General features: G+C 33.1%; 1 protein-coding gene across 1 annotated transcript in view; it reads right to left on the bottom strand.

The window, feature by feature from the left end:
* The window catches only part of PMS1 (PMS1 homolog 1, mismatch repair system component), a 107,801-nt gene that overhangs the window by 71,995 nt on the left and 19,393 nt on the right, over positions 1-16,413 (bottom strand).

Raw genomic sequence — 16,413 nt, forward strand, 5'->3', positions numbered from 1 at the left:
AGCCCTCAGGGCACACAGCAAGCAGCTTGGTCTTTCTGCAGCCCAGACTAGGAAACAGAAGCAGGCGGAACTGGTAAGCAGGAGCCCCCAGGGCATGAGCCCATTGAGCTGAGGGAGGGGAGTGAAGAGAGACTGCTGAGCTCTGTCCTCTGCCCCTGGAACAGGACTCTGGGGCTCTGACCACATTCAGATCCTGATCGCAGTCTAGGCCCCCCCCCATAGAACAACAGGGCCCCCCCACCTCGGCCCCGTGGCAGAGGGGGGGGCTTATGGTCATTCACAGACCAGGAGGGAGGACAGAACTTCACACACTGAGACCCTTGTGGGAGTGTCCCAAAAGCTCAGGAAGCACCCCAAAAAACAGGCTTAGGCTGGAAAAATGAATAAGCAAAGAAACAAAAGGAAGACCAGTGAGAAATATTTTGCTCATGAGCCCAAGAAGGATCAAAATACTCCGTCTGAAGATGAGAAAGCACAAGCTCCTGCATCTAAAGACTCCAAGAAAAATAGAAATTGGGCTCAGGCTATGACAGAGCTCAAAAAAGACTTTGAAAATCAAATGAGGGAGTTGGAAGAAAAACTGGGAAAAGAAAGGAGAGAGATGCAGGAAAAACATGAAAATGAAGTCAGCAGCTTAGTCAAGGAAATCCAAAAAAATGCTGAAGAAAACAGCATGCTAAAAACCAGCTTAGGTCAAATGGATAAAACAGTTCAAAAAGTTATTGAGGAGAAGAATGCTTTAAAAAGCAGAATGGGCCAGATGGAAAAAGAGATAAGAAAACTCTCTGAGGAGAACAAATCCTTCAGACAAAGAATAGAATTCAGGGAGATTGATGAATTTACCAGAAATCAGGAATCAATACTTCAAAACAAAAAAAAATGAAAAAGTAGAAGAAAATGTGAAATATCTCATTGAAAAAACAACTGATATGGAAAACAGACTTAGGAAAGATAATTTGAAAATTATTGGAATACCTAAAAGTCATGATCAGGAAAAGAGCCTTGACATCATTTTCAAAGAATTACTACAGGAAAATTGTCCTGATATTCTAGAAGCAGAGAGGGCAAAATAGAAATGGAGAGAATCCACCGATCCCCCCAAGAAAGAGATCCCAAAAAACCAACCCCCAGGAATATTATAGCCAAGTTCCAGAGCTCCCAAGTCAAAGAGAGGATGTTACAAGCAGCCAGAAGGACACAGTTCAAATATCGTGGAGCTGCAGGCAGGATCACTCAGGACTTAGCAGCATCTACATTGGAAGCTCGTAGGGCTTGGAATACAATATACTGGAAGGCAAAAGAGCTTAGAATGCAGCCAAGAATGAACTACCCAGCAAGGCTGAATGTCCTCTTCCAGGGAAAAAGATGGACTTTCAATGAACCAGAGGAATTTCAAAGGTTCCTTTTGGAATGGCCAGAGCTGAACAGAAGGTTTGATCTTCAGATACAGGACTCAGGTGAAGCATGGAGATTGGAGGAGAGGGGGGAAATATGAGGGACTTAATGAGGATGAACTGCATGTATAGAAAAATGATACTGATACTGATAATATTCATATGAACCATCTCAGTTAATAGAGCAGGTAGGGGGCAGCTAGGTGGCATAGTGGATAAAGCACTGGCCTTGGAGTCAGGAGTACCTGGGTTCAAATCCAGTCTCAGACACTTAATAATTACCTAGCTGTGTGGCCTTGGGCAAGCCACTTAGCCCCATTTGCCTTGCAAAAACCTAAAAAAAAAAAATAGAGCAGGTAGAGGGAGCTTTTATAGTTGAAGCCCAGGAGAAAGCTGCATTCGAAGATAAAATATGGTGTAAAAATGGAGTCAATAGGAAAAAAAAGGGAGATGGAATGGGAGAAAGAAAAGAGAGAGGGGGAATAGTCCAAGATATTTCACATAATAAGTTTTTTTTTATTACAATGAGCTGTTGCAATGATATGGAAGGGGGGGAGGTGGGGGGGAGTGAGGGAACCTTTGCTCTTATTGGAGATGGCTAGGAGAGGAAACAGCATATATACTCAATGGGATGTAGACAACTGGAGTGGGAGGGAGGGGGGGAGCTGGGGGAAGGGGAGGGGATGTGAATAAAGGAGGAGAGGATGGACCATGGGGGGACAGTGGTCAGATATAACACATTTTCTTTTTTACTTCTTGCAAGGGGCTGGGATTGGATGGCCTGACCAGGACCATGGGGCCAGGTGGATTCTGGGCCTAAGGGGTGGTATGGGGGCTCAGGGCTTCTTGGCCCCAGGACCTGTCTGCTGCACCACTCAGCAACCCTACAGCAGAGTCAGAGTGAAAGGAGAGAGAAAATATAGTACATGGTAGTGGAGAAATAAGAAAGGAGGGAGTTGAGATCAGCAATGGCAACAGTGGAAAAATATGGAAGTAACTTTTGTGATAGACTTATAAAGAATGTGATCCACCCATGACAGAGTTGATGGTGTTGGAACAAAGACTGAAGCACATCTTTTGTTATTATTATTTGGGGGAGGGTGCAGGGCAAGTGGGGCTGGGTGGCCTGCCTGGGGCCACATAGCAGGGTGATCTTTGGCTGTCTGGGGCCGGATTTGTACCCAGGTGCTCCTGGCTCAAGGGCCAATGCTCTATCTGCCACCCAGCCACCCCTACTATTATTACTATTTTATTTTATTTTGGGTCAGTTTTTTTTTCTTCTTTTTGGTTTTTGCAGGGCAGTAGGGATTGGGTGGCTTGTATGTCACATGGCTGGGTGATTATTGGGTTTACGAGGCTGCATATGGACGGGTGCTCGTGGCTCCAGGGCTGGTGCTTCGTCCATTGCGCCACCTGGCCATACCTACAATTATTACTATTTTTTTTAATTTTAATTTTTTTCTCTCCCCTTTACTTTTTCGCCCAAGCAAGTCTACCTATATTCATGGGGGGAGGGGTAATTTGTTTACTTGTAAACAAGTATATTTTATTAATGTAAAAAAAACATTTGTACAAAATGAGAATAAAAAATAAATTTAAAAAATAAAAAAATAAAAATGTGGTTTTTTAATCTTATGATTTTTATTTATTCATTTAAAAACCTTATTCTAAGAAAAGGCTGAAAGATTTCATTTGACTGCCAATGTGGTTCATGAATAAAAAAAATATTAAAAATATAAGCTTTCCCAACAAAAAATAAAGTGTATATATATATTTTAAACATATATAAATTTTATATAATTTATTAGATTATGATATAATTAATTTATATAATTAAAAATGCTATTATAGCAAGAAGAGAAAAATGAAGACAAAACTAGCTCTATTTGTTGATACAATATTTTACTTAGAAAAATTTAGAGAATCAGCAAAGAAATTGAGACAATAGCTTTAGCAAAGTCGGAACTACAAAATAATTCACAGAAGTTCACAGAATTATTATATAACAAAAAATCCAGAGGCAAAAATAAAAAAGGCAGTTCTACTCAAATGAATAAAATATATGCAGTTGATTTAACAAAGTATATTCAATACTTTTAACCAAAGCTGTAAAAGCTATCTCCTTCAACATGATTCTGAAATAGCCTTCACAATTTAAATTCTTGTATTTGTTTGAAGTTTGTTGTGGTATGTGTTAGAGCTGTTGCTCTAAGACTGTTTTTTATCAGATTGTTTTCTAGTATTTTTGTAGTACAGTGGCTCTTAAAAGTATTTTGGTTTCAGGCCCCTTTATCCTCTTATTTTTATTTTATTTTATTTATTTTGGGGGGGGGGGGGTTTACAAAGCAATGGGGTTAAGTGGCCTGCCCAAGGCCACAGGGCTAGGTAATTGTTAAGTGTCTGAGGTCGGATTTGAACTCAGGTACTCCTGACTCCAGGGCCAGTACTCTATCCACTGTGCCACCTAGCTGCCCCTCCCCTTTATACTCTTAAAAATTATTAAGGATCCTCAATGAGGTGTTGTTTAAAGAGCTTATAATCTATTGATAATTACAGTATTGGAAATTAAAACTATTAAAATAGTTTAGACTTCTCTAAAACAGTCTCAGCATCCTCTGTCCACATTTCTAACAGTCTAGAACTACTGTACTAGGGAATTTTAACTCAAAGAGTAGTTATCTTATGGTTTGTTGAATGCTAAACTACTATATAGGATTCTCCTGGATTCTCTAATCTGTTCTAGTGAACAACATTTGTTGTTAAGCAAAAACAATTGGTTTCTTGATATCTATTACCATATAGTTTTAGACCTATTACTTCTAGGTCCTTTTTCAACTTAAAAAGACAAAATAGTATTTCTATTGGATTTCTTGACAAATTTATTCCTCAAAATGAATTGTTATTTTTTATCATCTGCCCTAAAGTAACCATTTAGAAGTCTGATTCTTCTGACATTTAGGAATCAATTTAGGAAGTATTATCATTTTTATTAAAATACAGAGGCCTAATCATGACTGATAGTTCTCCAACATTTCAGTCTAACTTTATTTCTAGTGTTCTGTAGTTCCCTTCATCTAATTCCTATGTATTGTTTGTTACGTATTGTATGTTATTATGTTATCTTATGTATTGTATGTTCCTAGATATGTTACACATTGTATAATTATTCTGATTTGACTTTCTTTTTTTTTTTCATTTCTTCTCAATAATACAAAGAAAGGTTTAGGATTTCTGCAGGCTTACTTTATGTCCTGCTAATACTTAGCTAAGTTGTTCCAATTTTTTCTACATCTTTAAGATTCTCCAAGTAAACCAACAAAGCACCTGATTTTTAAAAAAAGTGTATTTTCTGCTGATCTATTAATAGCCTTAATATCTATTCGGGGGTGGGGTGGTGATTGCAACAGAATTTCTAGAAATAAATTAAACAAGTGCTAATAATATTTATCTAAATGTTACCAGAATATAGTGTTTTTCCAATATAGATAATGTTAGCTCTTAGCTTTAAATAGATGTTATTAACTATATTAGAGAAAACTTTATTTAGAACTACATTGCTCAATAGTTTTTTAAACATAAAGGGTGCTGTATTTTATCAAAAGATTTTCCTAAGCACCGGCCCTGGAGTCAGGAGTACCTGAGTTCAAATCTGGCCTCAGACACTTAATAATTTACCTAGCTGTGTGGCCTTGGCCAAGCAAGTCACTTAATCCCATTGTCTTGCAAAAGATTTTCCTGAATTTACTATCATGTGATTTATATTGCTTTTGCAATAAAGTCATATATGACTCTTTACTAATATTGAACCAACTTTGCATTCCTGATATAAATTCAAACTAGTTATAGGATATAGCATTTTTAATATACTGTTGTAGATTATAATATCTTAAATGAATATTTATTAGTATAGATCTATAGATTTCTTTCTCCACATCTTCTGTCCCAGGTTTAGGTATTATGAACATACTTGTTTCGCTGAAGAAGGAAATAAGCTTTCTTTCTTTTTTTTTCAAATAATTTATGTAGCAATAAAGTTAGATTTTCATGGAATGGTTTGAATTGAAAGTTATTTGTAAATTGATCCAGGCCCAAGGGATTTTTTTTCTTTAGGAGTTCTTTTTTCTTCTACTAGCATTTATATAGTGCTTTAAGGTTTGTAGAATACTTTTTACTGTTTTCTCATCTTGTGAGGTCTACTGGCTAGGTGGCACAATGGATAAAGCACTGACCCTGGAGTCAGGAGTACCTGAGTTCAAAACCAGCATCAGATACTTAATAATTATCTAGATATGTGACCTTGGGCAAGTCACTTAACCCCATTGCTTTGCAAAAAAAAAAAAAAGATTGGATTATTCAAATTCTCTATTTCTACTTCTGTTAATAAGGATGTTTTTTAAAAAATATTTCTCCATTTCAGTTACCAGCTTCTTGGGGCATGTAACTGGACAAAATACCTTCTAATGATTTTCTCTTCATTTACAATCAATGTTCTATTTTTTTTTTTGAGTATGATACTTTGGTTATATCCTTTAAAAAATAAGCATCAGTTTGCCTAATATATTAACTTATTATTATTAGTGTCTAGTTTTAGTCATCAAGTTAACGTTTTTAAAAATCTGCTTTTTTACTTATCTAATGCTCATTTTTGTGTTGATTTGTTGCTTTCCTATTTTTTTAGTTGAATGCCCAATTTACTCAACTGTTCTGCTTTTTTTTTGGTAAAAGGAATTAGAAATATTCATTTTTTTGTCTAATAACTACTAGCTATATCTCTATACAGTTTGGGGATTTGGCTCTTTGTTATCATATTTTTACTGAAATTATCAATCATTTAGGAGCAGCTAGGTGATGCAGTGGATAGAGCACTGGCTCAGTCATATACTTAATATTTACTTAGCTGTGTGACCTTAAGCAAATCACTTAACCCCACTGCCTTACAAAAATCAATTAAAAAATTATTAATCTTTCCATATTTTCTTCTTTGTTTGATATCTTTCATAGGATTATAGTAGTTTCTATTTCAGTCTCAAACATTTCAAATGACTTTATTAATTGTAATATTTTATTACATGTAGTTTGTAAAGGATTTGTTTAATATTATTGCTTTTCTGAATTTATTTATAGTTTTCACACCTTAGCAATTAATAAAAATATCTATGTGCCAGGAACTATGCTAAGCCTAGGGATACAAAAAGAGGCAAAAGACATTCCCTGGCCTCAAGGAGCTCACAATCTACAAATCCATGGTTAATTTCTATAAAAGTTTGTGCACAGATGAGAAATAGGTATACTTTTGATGATTCCTACTCAATAAGCCTAAAAGATTTATCCTATCTAACTTTTGTAAATTCTATACAAGTCAATCTTTCTTGTTTATCTTTTTTGTTAACTTTGTTTAGGTATTAAAAAAAAGGTACATTGAGAGCTCCAGTGATTTAAGTTTTGAGGTCTACTTTTTCCTATAGTTCAATGTTTTTCTTTCATTACTTAGTATATATATATATTCAGTAAAAGGCATCTAATTATTAATATTACTGAATCAAGTATGGTGCTAATTTTGGTTGCTGTTTAGCTTTTCTGAGATCATCTGAAACAGGAAGAAAGAGTGTATGTGTGTGTGTGTACGCCTTCATCCATCCCTTTGTATTCTTGTATTTACACTAATGCCAAAAAAATGAATCATTTTTAGTATCCATCTCAAAGCAGACATTGCCAAAAAACAAATGCAAGAGAGCCAAAGAGTTGTAACACAAGGCAAATATCGAACTTTGTCCTTTCAAGTGCCTAGTAAGGAAAACCTTAACATGTCACCAATTCTATGCTCAGGGGAAAAGGGTCACACAAGAGCATTCTAATAGATTCTCACTTCACTGACCCTTGTTAATCAGACAGATACAGTAAGCAGATTATCTAATCTAAACTGTCTTTTATTTAGCATTACAATAATATTTAGAGCTGGAAGGGATCTTAGAATTCATCAAGTTCTGATTCTATTATTGGTGCAATTACCAATTCTATGACTGGTGCAATTAAAGGAAGCTAGGTGGTTTATTAGACTTGGAATAAAGAAGACCCAAGTTAACATTCTGCTTCAAACATTTACTAGCTTTGTGACAATGGACAATTCACTAAACTTCCATCTCTCAGTTTTTTCTTTATAAAAGGGATAATAATAGTGCTGTTTCCAGGACTGTTGTGAGAACTCACAAGATGAGAAAACAATAAAAAGTATTCTACAAACCTTAAAGCACTATATAAATGCTAGTTACATCTGTGATTTCATCAATGAAGTATTCTTGCTGTAGGATTACAGACTACATTACTTGAAAGACTGTATTGGAGTTGACTCATATTGGCCTGCAGGTTTGTCAGAGTTTGTTATATTTTCACCCTGAACATTTACACCTTGAAAAAGAGAAAACTACAAATCATAGCTTGATTTATTGTTCTTCTGATTGTTTAAACTTAAGAAAATGATAGAGAAAATGTAAATAATTTAGATTAAACTTAAAAGTGTGTCATTAATTTTTGAATAGTTAACCAATGCTCCTAGGGATCATCCTCTTTTTAAAAATATTTGATGGGGAATAAGGTAGTCTGGAGAATAGGGTGGTATAGTGTATAGAGTTAACCTGGAACTATGGAAAACCTGGGGTCAAATTCTTATCTCTGATACTTAACCAATTATGTAATTTTGATACTTAACCCCAGACATACCTCTAAAATTGTAAATTCCAAAACAGTTATCTGTCTACTCAGCAGAAGGAATTTCTTTTTCAGAAGTTCATTATACCAGAGATGTCAAACACTGGGTAGCTTGTGGCCCACACCATTCAAACTACATTAAAATGTAACTGGGAAATAATCAATGAAATAAATAAAATATAATAAACATAGATAATATTAATATATGGTTATCTAAAGCAATATGTGACACCTTCCACCAAGATCCTTATGTATAATTTAGTAGCTCTTGTTTCTGAGTTTGGCACCACTTCCCTACACCAATAAAACTACAGGCCCAAATAAGAACAATAAAAATGCAGAATGGGACAGTCTATAAATCTGTTATTTTTCAGCTTTGCTACATGATTGGTTCCTTTCTGTTTCAGTTCACACATTTATTGTTCTGTTATTTCAGTTATGTTCAACTCTTTGTGACCCCATTTGGAGTTTTCTTGGTAAAGATACTGGAGAGGTTTGCCATTTCCTTCTTCAAGCTCATTTTACAGATGAGGAAATTAAGTGACTTGCCCAAGGTTACACAGTTAGTAAGTATCTAAGGTCAGATTTGAAATTAGGAAGTTGACTCTTCCTAACTCGGGCACAGAACCCTATCCACTGCACCACCTAACTGTTCATATATGATGTTATTAGTGATCCTTACATGCAAATCAATGATGCTATGTAGTACAGCCTATTGATGATAGTTGAATATATGTGTATGTACATTGTATATACACTAATTATATGAACAGGTATATAATTGCATGTATAAGTATACATATATATGTATGTGTGTGTGTATATATATATATGTATATATATATGTATATATATATATATATATATATACATGTGAAAGTTTATGATAAGAGAAGTGGCCTTGGAGTCAGGAAGACTTCTGCCCATTTTCTGAGTAAGAGGTAAAAGCTCAAGGTTGTTTTATTTCACATTTCTCTTAGTAGTGATGATCTGAATCATTCATGATTATGATTAAGTTTAAAAAGTTGTTTTGAAAAGTTTGTTTGCTTCCTTTGACCACTTTAACAGCTATATTGTTTTTAATTTCTTATATATCTTAACTATTAGACCTTTAGCAGACATAAATACTATTTATCAGTCATGACTATTATGAAAATTTCCCAATCAAGTTTCTCTTTTTATCATAGCTGCACTGATTTTGCTCTGAAAAGGGTTTTCAATTTCAAGTAATCAAAATTGTTTTTTTCCTTTGTGATCTCCTGATTTCCCTGTATTATTAAAAATATTCAGGGTGGCTAGGTGGAGCAGTGGATAGAGCATCGGCTCTGGAATCAGGAGTACCTGAGTTCAAATCCAGCCACAGACACTTATTACCTAGCTGTGTGTCCTTGGGCAAGCCACTTAACCCCACTGCCTTGGAAAAAAACCTTAAAAAAAAAGAAAAGAAAAAAATTAAAAAAATATTCCTCCTGGATTTTGGTGAGAAAGGTATGTCCATCTCTTATACTTTTTTTTTTTAATGATGAGTCCTTTTACATAAAGGTCAAGGAAATATTTAAAGTTGATTGTGGTATATGGTCTAAGATGCTTGTCCAAAATTATTTTTTTGTCAATTGTTCTCTAGTTTTCCCAGAAGTTTATGTCAAGCAGTTCTTCACTAAGTAGTTTTTCTTGGGGGGAGGGGTATATTAAATATTGGATTATTGGATTCAATCGTTTCTGATCTTTACTAATCAAGTCTGTTCAGCTAATCTACTCTCTTTTTTTAAACAGCACAATATAATTTTGATAATAATTTTTTGTAATATAATCAGAGGTCTGGAAATAAAATTTCATATTATTCCTAACATTTCCCATTATTTCCTTTTGGATTCTAGACATTAAATGAACTTTGCTACTGTTTTCTCTAGTTCTAAAAATTAACTCCGGGGGTGGCTAGGTGGTGCAGTGGATAGAGCACCGGCCCTGGAGTCAGGAGTACCTGAGTTCAAATCCAGCCTCAGACACTTAATAATTACCTAGCTGTGTGGCCTTGGGAAAGCCACTTAACCCCATTGCCTTGCAAAAAAAAATAACTCCTTAATAGGTTGATTAGTAGAGCACTAAAAATGTAAATCAAATCAGGCAGTGCAATATTTTAATGTCTTGATAGACTTGACTCCCAGATATTTTATTCATTTTGTAGTTATTTTAACTGGAATTTCTCTTTTCACTTTTTCCTCCTTTTCTTTCTTAATGCTATACAAAAAGGATAAAAAGTTTGTGGATTTACTTTATATTCTACTGCATTAATGAAATTATTTTTTCAGTGTTTTCTGCTGATTACTTAGGAGTTTCAACTAAATTCCCCAATGTACAAAAAAGTCAAAATTATAATTCCTATTTGTTGATGTTTATCTTCTTTAATTTTTGCTTATTCAAATTGCATTATTTCTTATCTGAACTGCAAATTCCATTATTTCTAGAACTGCATCAAATAATAGTGGTATGAGAGAGAATCTTACTATATTTATTAAGAAAGTTTCTCCTATCTTCCAAGTATAAATGATGTTAACTTTGGAGTGCAAATAAATGTGTTTTGTCATATTAAAATTTAGCTCTTCTATGCCCATGCTGTTTTGTTTTCTTTCTTGAATATTACATAATCTAGAGCTATATTTGTCAAAGATTTTTTATATCTACGGATAAAATTATGTGGATTAGCTCTTTTTGTTTTTATATTATGAATTATGCTAATAATTGATAATAAACCATCTTGCATTCATGATATAAATTCAATTTGATCATTAACAAATAATTTTTTGTATATATGGTTATCTTTTTTGATAACTTTTTATCTAAAATGTTGAATCAATACTCATTAGTGATATTGAGTTATTGTTCTCTTTTTAAAAAATTCTTCTCTAGTTTAGGTATAGAGACCATATATCTGATAAAAACAGTTCTGAAGAATTCCAGCTTTCTAAATTTAGTGAGAATAACTTTTGTTATTCCACATTTAGAATAACTTCTAAACAATTAGATTAAATATTCTGGTATTTGATAAATTTATATGAAAATCTATCAGGAGTTTTTTCCTATGATAGTTCTTTTTTTGATTTCTTCAATTTTACTTTCCAAGATTAGATTAAAAGTTCTATTTCATGTTCTGTTAACTTGGGTACTTTACAAACATGGGATAATTATCTATATACTTAAAATTCTAGCATATGATTGCATATAGAAAGTTTTGACAATAGTTTTATTCCTTTAATTAGTTGTGAATTTACCTTGTTAATTTTATTAATTTGACATTTTAATTGTACCATCTCTCATGAGATTAAAGGTTTATTGATTTTATTATCTTCAAAGATCCAACTCTTTAATTTTATTATCTCTATAGTTTGCATTTTCTCTATTTTTAAAGATTTCTTATGAACTGAGTTAATTTGTTGATTCTCTAAGGTTTTAAAAATTGTATATTCAGTTTATTAACCCTCTCTTTTTCATATTTATAATGAATTTTCAGAGGTATAATTTATCCTTTGATGACTTTAGCTTCATTCCCAAAATTCTTTTCTTACAGCTGTTAATTGTTTTTGTTAGGGGTAAAGTTTTCTCCTTTTCCCTTTCAGTCTTCATACTTTTGCTAGATATGTGTCTTAGTCACTCATAGGCCTAATAGAATATTAAAAGTATTAAACAGTCTCTCAACTGGAATGACATTGGATAAGAATTATGTTTGGATGGGTCATGAAAACTTGACTATATCCTAGGGATCATCTACATCTTAAACTGAAAAGGGGATTAGATTCCAGAAATTAGAGAAAATGTAGCTTTCTAGCAGACCACCAAGGATGAACCACTTAGGGGGAGAAAAAAGAAGAGGAGATGGCTTTGGTCAAGTCTTCCTTCTCCCTTTCCCATTTTCGTCAAAGCAAGACTTCGAAAGCTCTAAAGCAAGGATGGGGAATCTTTTTCTGCCAAGGGCCATTTGGTTATTTCTAATACCATTCATGGGCTATATTTGGTGAAACATTTAATTCATCCCCCCCTAAAAAGCTATTAGATTTATTGAGTTTTGAATCCCACCTACAATCACCTTTTCATTGTTTTTTTTTTTAAGGATTTTGCAAATGGGATTAAGTGGTTTGCCCAAGGCTACACAGCTAGGTAATTATTAAGTGTCTGAGGCCAGACAGGGCTGGTGCTCTGTCCACTGCACCACCTAGCTGCCCCCTGAAGTCACCTTTTCAGTGTTGACCAACATGGCCCAAAGGCCAGTGGTTCTCCACTCCTGCTCTAAAGAAACCATAATATTCTGGACTTCCCATCTTCCTATCAGTAGCCTAAAGTCATACCTGGGACAGCTGAACAGAAGAGTCATTCAATGCAGTAGAAGCTTTCCTTTGATTATCTTCTTCATCTTCCCTTTTTCTACCACTCTTTTAACTACTCTGCTCTTTTTGAATATTCAAGAGCATAAATTAGACATACCCTTTCTACTGCCATATTTCAGTCATATAATATAACCCATCATGTCTTAGGGTTATTCATGATGTTGAATCTGCTTCTTTCTCTTACCTGTAGTTTCATGATAATTCATAGTTTATTGTCTTTGTGAATAACTATTTACGGTCATGAATGCCTACTTTACTTTTTTCCTGGATACCAAGACTTCCTAGATTTCTCCACCGTTATTATTCATCCCGAGTCATACATTTTATTCACTAGGATATCTGGGATATAGGTAATTAGTTTTCCTCTCTATTTTCAGTTTGAAGACTCAAATCTGTAAGTCTTCAGACAAATATATCATTTTCTGTCTTCAATAGTTGAACTTTATCTCTATCTAAGAGTCTGTTATTATTATATTTTAAATTCTGGTAGAAGTTCAGATTCTCCAATTTAGAAACAGAATTCTAGAGTTGAAGGGGATCTGAGAAGTCAGGTCACACCCAGATAACAATCTCCTTTACAAGATTATATTCTCAATCAGTTCTTGACTTAAAATGAATCAAATAAGATTTTTTTAAAAAATGCTTAGAAAAACACAAAATTTCCTATTCTGGCCTTTACAATTTCAACATTTTAATATAAATGGTTATACTTCCCAAGTCATCAAATTATCCCTGGATTTAGAATATATGTCAGAATAGGAAAGAAAAATTCATAGATCTTTCTTCTCCATCAGTTCGAGATAATCTCTCAGGTTACATTGGGGCTTACACAAAAGTTTTTATATATGATCTACAAGTCTTTCATCAGATTCATGAGCTCAGTGAAGTAAGTACATCCTTTAGCATAGATTTTTAACTTATCTGAGACTTCTTGGCCTATGTAATTCTTAACAAAGTCTTTTTCATAAATCCTCCAAAAAGAATCTACTCAAAGTAATGGAGGCCTTCTTCTGATACTAGTGCAGCAATAAGGTTATCTATTCTATCATGTCTACTTCCTTTTCCAGTGTCCTTAATGATGTCTTTACAGACATGAAAATTCACTAGACCTTAGTTATTAAATAGGATCCATCCATAAAAAAGGCTGATCCTTTAAAAAGAAGTTGATGCTTCCAAATTGAGGTCACGATCCACTATCAGATTTTATAAGAAAATTCTTATGATTTAACTGCTTAACTCTGACTTCAGTATATTCTAGAGACTCTGTAATTAAACTAATCTGTTATATACAACCAAATAGGCTATATAATTAATAAGGCAACTATTTATTATCATACTGTAAAAAGGTATGTCTATTAGTATATCAGGAATGTTTTTAAATATTTGTAGAAAGCCTCTGTTCCTAAATTAAGCTAAAAAGATCTTTCAATACATACTCATTTGCCCTGCAGGGATTTAAAAAGAACATGATGCTCTACTTTAAATAACAGGGTAGGCAAATGAAATGTCTCAAGTAAAGTACTTGAAGTATGTTACTTTCAAAATCTGAGAAGTTCTTACTGATGTAGCAATAAAAGTTGAGATTTCATCTACAAAAGTAATCCATAAAAGTAGCTCTAAAATACTGATAACTGATTCAAAGGGATTAACTGAGGTAGTGATAGAAGGAGGATATGGGAAAAAAATTGTCTTTTTTTTTGTTAAATGAATTTTAAAACTTTAAAATAATCTTATTAGTTTTTATTTCAAAATAAAAACAAAGTGTCAACAAATATAAGGCTATTTAACAAATATGGATTAAATGCTCAAAGACAACATTAAATGACATTTGTGTAATGGGTACTAAATCAAATTCTTAAGGGTTTTGTTATTTCTCTTCAGTGATACATAATCTTTAACTTTAAAAATAAGAGTAAAATCCATTGGTATTCCTGGAAAGTGAATGTTTTCAAAAAAAAATAAAGAGAGTTTCAGTGTGCTACAGACTTAAGTCATCATTTGTGCCTAGAGTTAACTTTCTATAAGCATCTTCCAATTTGATGATGTGAGAAGTAATGCTAAAAGAAAGAAATTTACTCTACTGCAAATATTAACCTACAGGAATCTTAAAGGCACAGGTATAAATTGGGATGGCAGTAGTAGTTTTATCTTACACTGAAAATATTTAAATGGAAGCTGAATGACAGCTGCTGAAATGTGACTCTGTGATTCAATCACTCAAATAAATATCATAGCTAAGGCTATATAAACACAAAAAAACTTTTGCAAGTGTTTGCAAATTTCTATAATATATTTTCAAATGACAAGTTGATATTTGCAAAAGCATTGGTTTCTGTTTACCCATTCAACCAATTATACTTGAAGAGAATGACTAAGTGACAGAATTAAGTTTTAGACTAATTTTTTAATGTATACAGCTTAAGAAAATAGTTAATTCATTAAAGAATAAAAGGTACATAAATGACTAAGGAGTTGTCCCTACACTTGTTCACAGTCATACCTGACTCACATTTGCTAATGGGAGCAAATATAAGAAGGGCAAAGGTGATTAGGAAGAGAAAAATCAACTAGCAAAAGGGCAAAGATCAGGTGGACTCAATGCTTAAGGTTTGTTATTTCACAGTTCCCATGGAGATGAATACAGAGAGGCTTGAGAACTATGAGTGATGCAGAACCACCAGTCATCTAGATCAGACTGCCTATTACAAAGATAAAAATAAATACATTTAAGTTTTATAAGGTGACTAGATTAGAGCAAGGCACTCTAATGGAATCTCCTCTGGAAAGCCACTTAAACTTTTCCTAATAAGTTTCCTAATTTGACCTCCCAAGAACTAAAGACAAAGAATTGACTCTTTTGCTCAAAATGCCTTTCTTTTATATCTTAATCTTTGAAACAAGGAAAAGATTCAGATGTTACACACGTAAGTAAAGAATTTAACAAATTCGCTATTTCTTAGAATTTAAAATTAGTATTACAATATATATTTTGAATAGTTATTAGAATTTAATTCATTTTTTTAACCAAAAAAATTCATGATTTTTTGATTACCTATGACACTGATTTTTCCTTCATTTAATCCAGTCAAGATACAAATATAAAAATAAAGGAATGGCTACCAGCAAGTAATCTGAGGATTTTGAAGATACAAACAATGCTTATAGCACTTTTCTTAGCACTGAACCAAACAGTAACAGTAGCCAATGAAAAGAAGCAAAATTTCAATTAGGAAGATTATAAAACAAAAATATCTTTGGAAAAATAATAGTAACTAGCTTATATTTAAAGGCAGCAAGAATTTAGAAAAATGTTACTCTGAAAAATAAGAAACTGCAAAATTAAATATCAATTTACAAGGCAATTAGAAAAAGAAAAAAGGGCAAACAATCCATTTCAAAGACAATTCCATTGACTACCAATTTAATGAGTTTCCTTCTATAATACTCTTAAAACTTCATTGATCTTGTTAGCAGAGATAATACATTTTAAGCATATGCATGCACATGCTCACATACACATAACATACTTTTCATGACCCATTTTATATTATAGCTACATATATGTTTTCCCTTATTAGATTGTAAATTTTATTTAGACAAGGGATGTATAATGATCTTTATATATTCCCCAGGGTCTACTACAATGCTTTCTATATAATAGCATATTATACTATTATACTATTTCTACTATTTAAAAAGTGAAAAGAATTTGCAGGAAAAAGAAGAAAAGATCAAAGAATGCATACGATATCTAGTTTAGAAATTTTATCCTTACAATTGAGAAATGAACACCAATAAAAGAGATGAATAAATAGGCAAGTTATCATTTATAATTAAAAATAAATGAACAAATATGTAAAAGCATGTGTGCACATGCATGTGCATACACACACACACACACACACACACACACACACACACACAATTGGATTACT

This window comes from Macrotis lagotis, chromosome 1 (genome assembly GCF_037893015.1).
Source record: "Macrotis lagotis isolate mMagLag1 chromosome 1, bilby.v1.9.chrom.fasta, whole genome shotgun sequence".
NCBI lineage: Eukaryota > Metazoa > Chordata > Mammalia > Peramelemorphia > Peramelidae > Macrotis > Macrotis lagotis.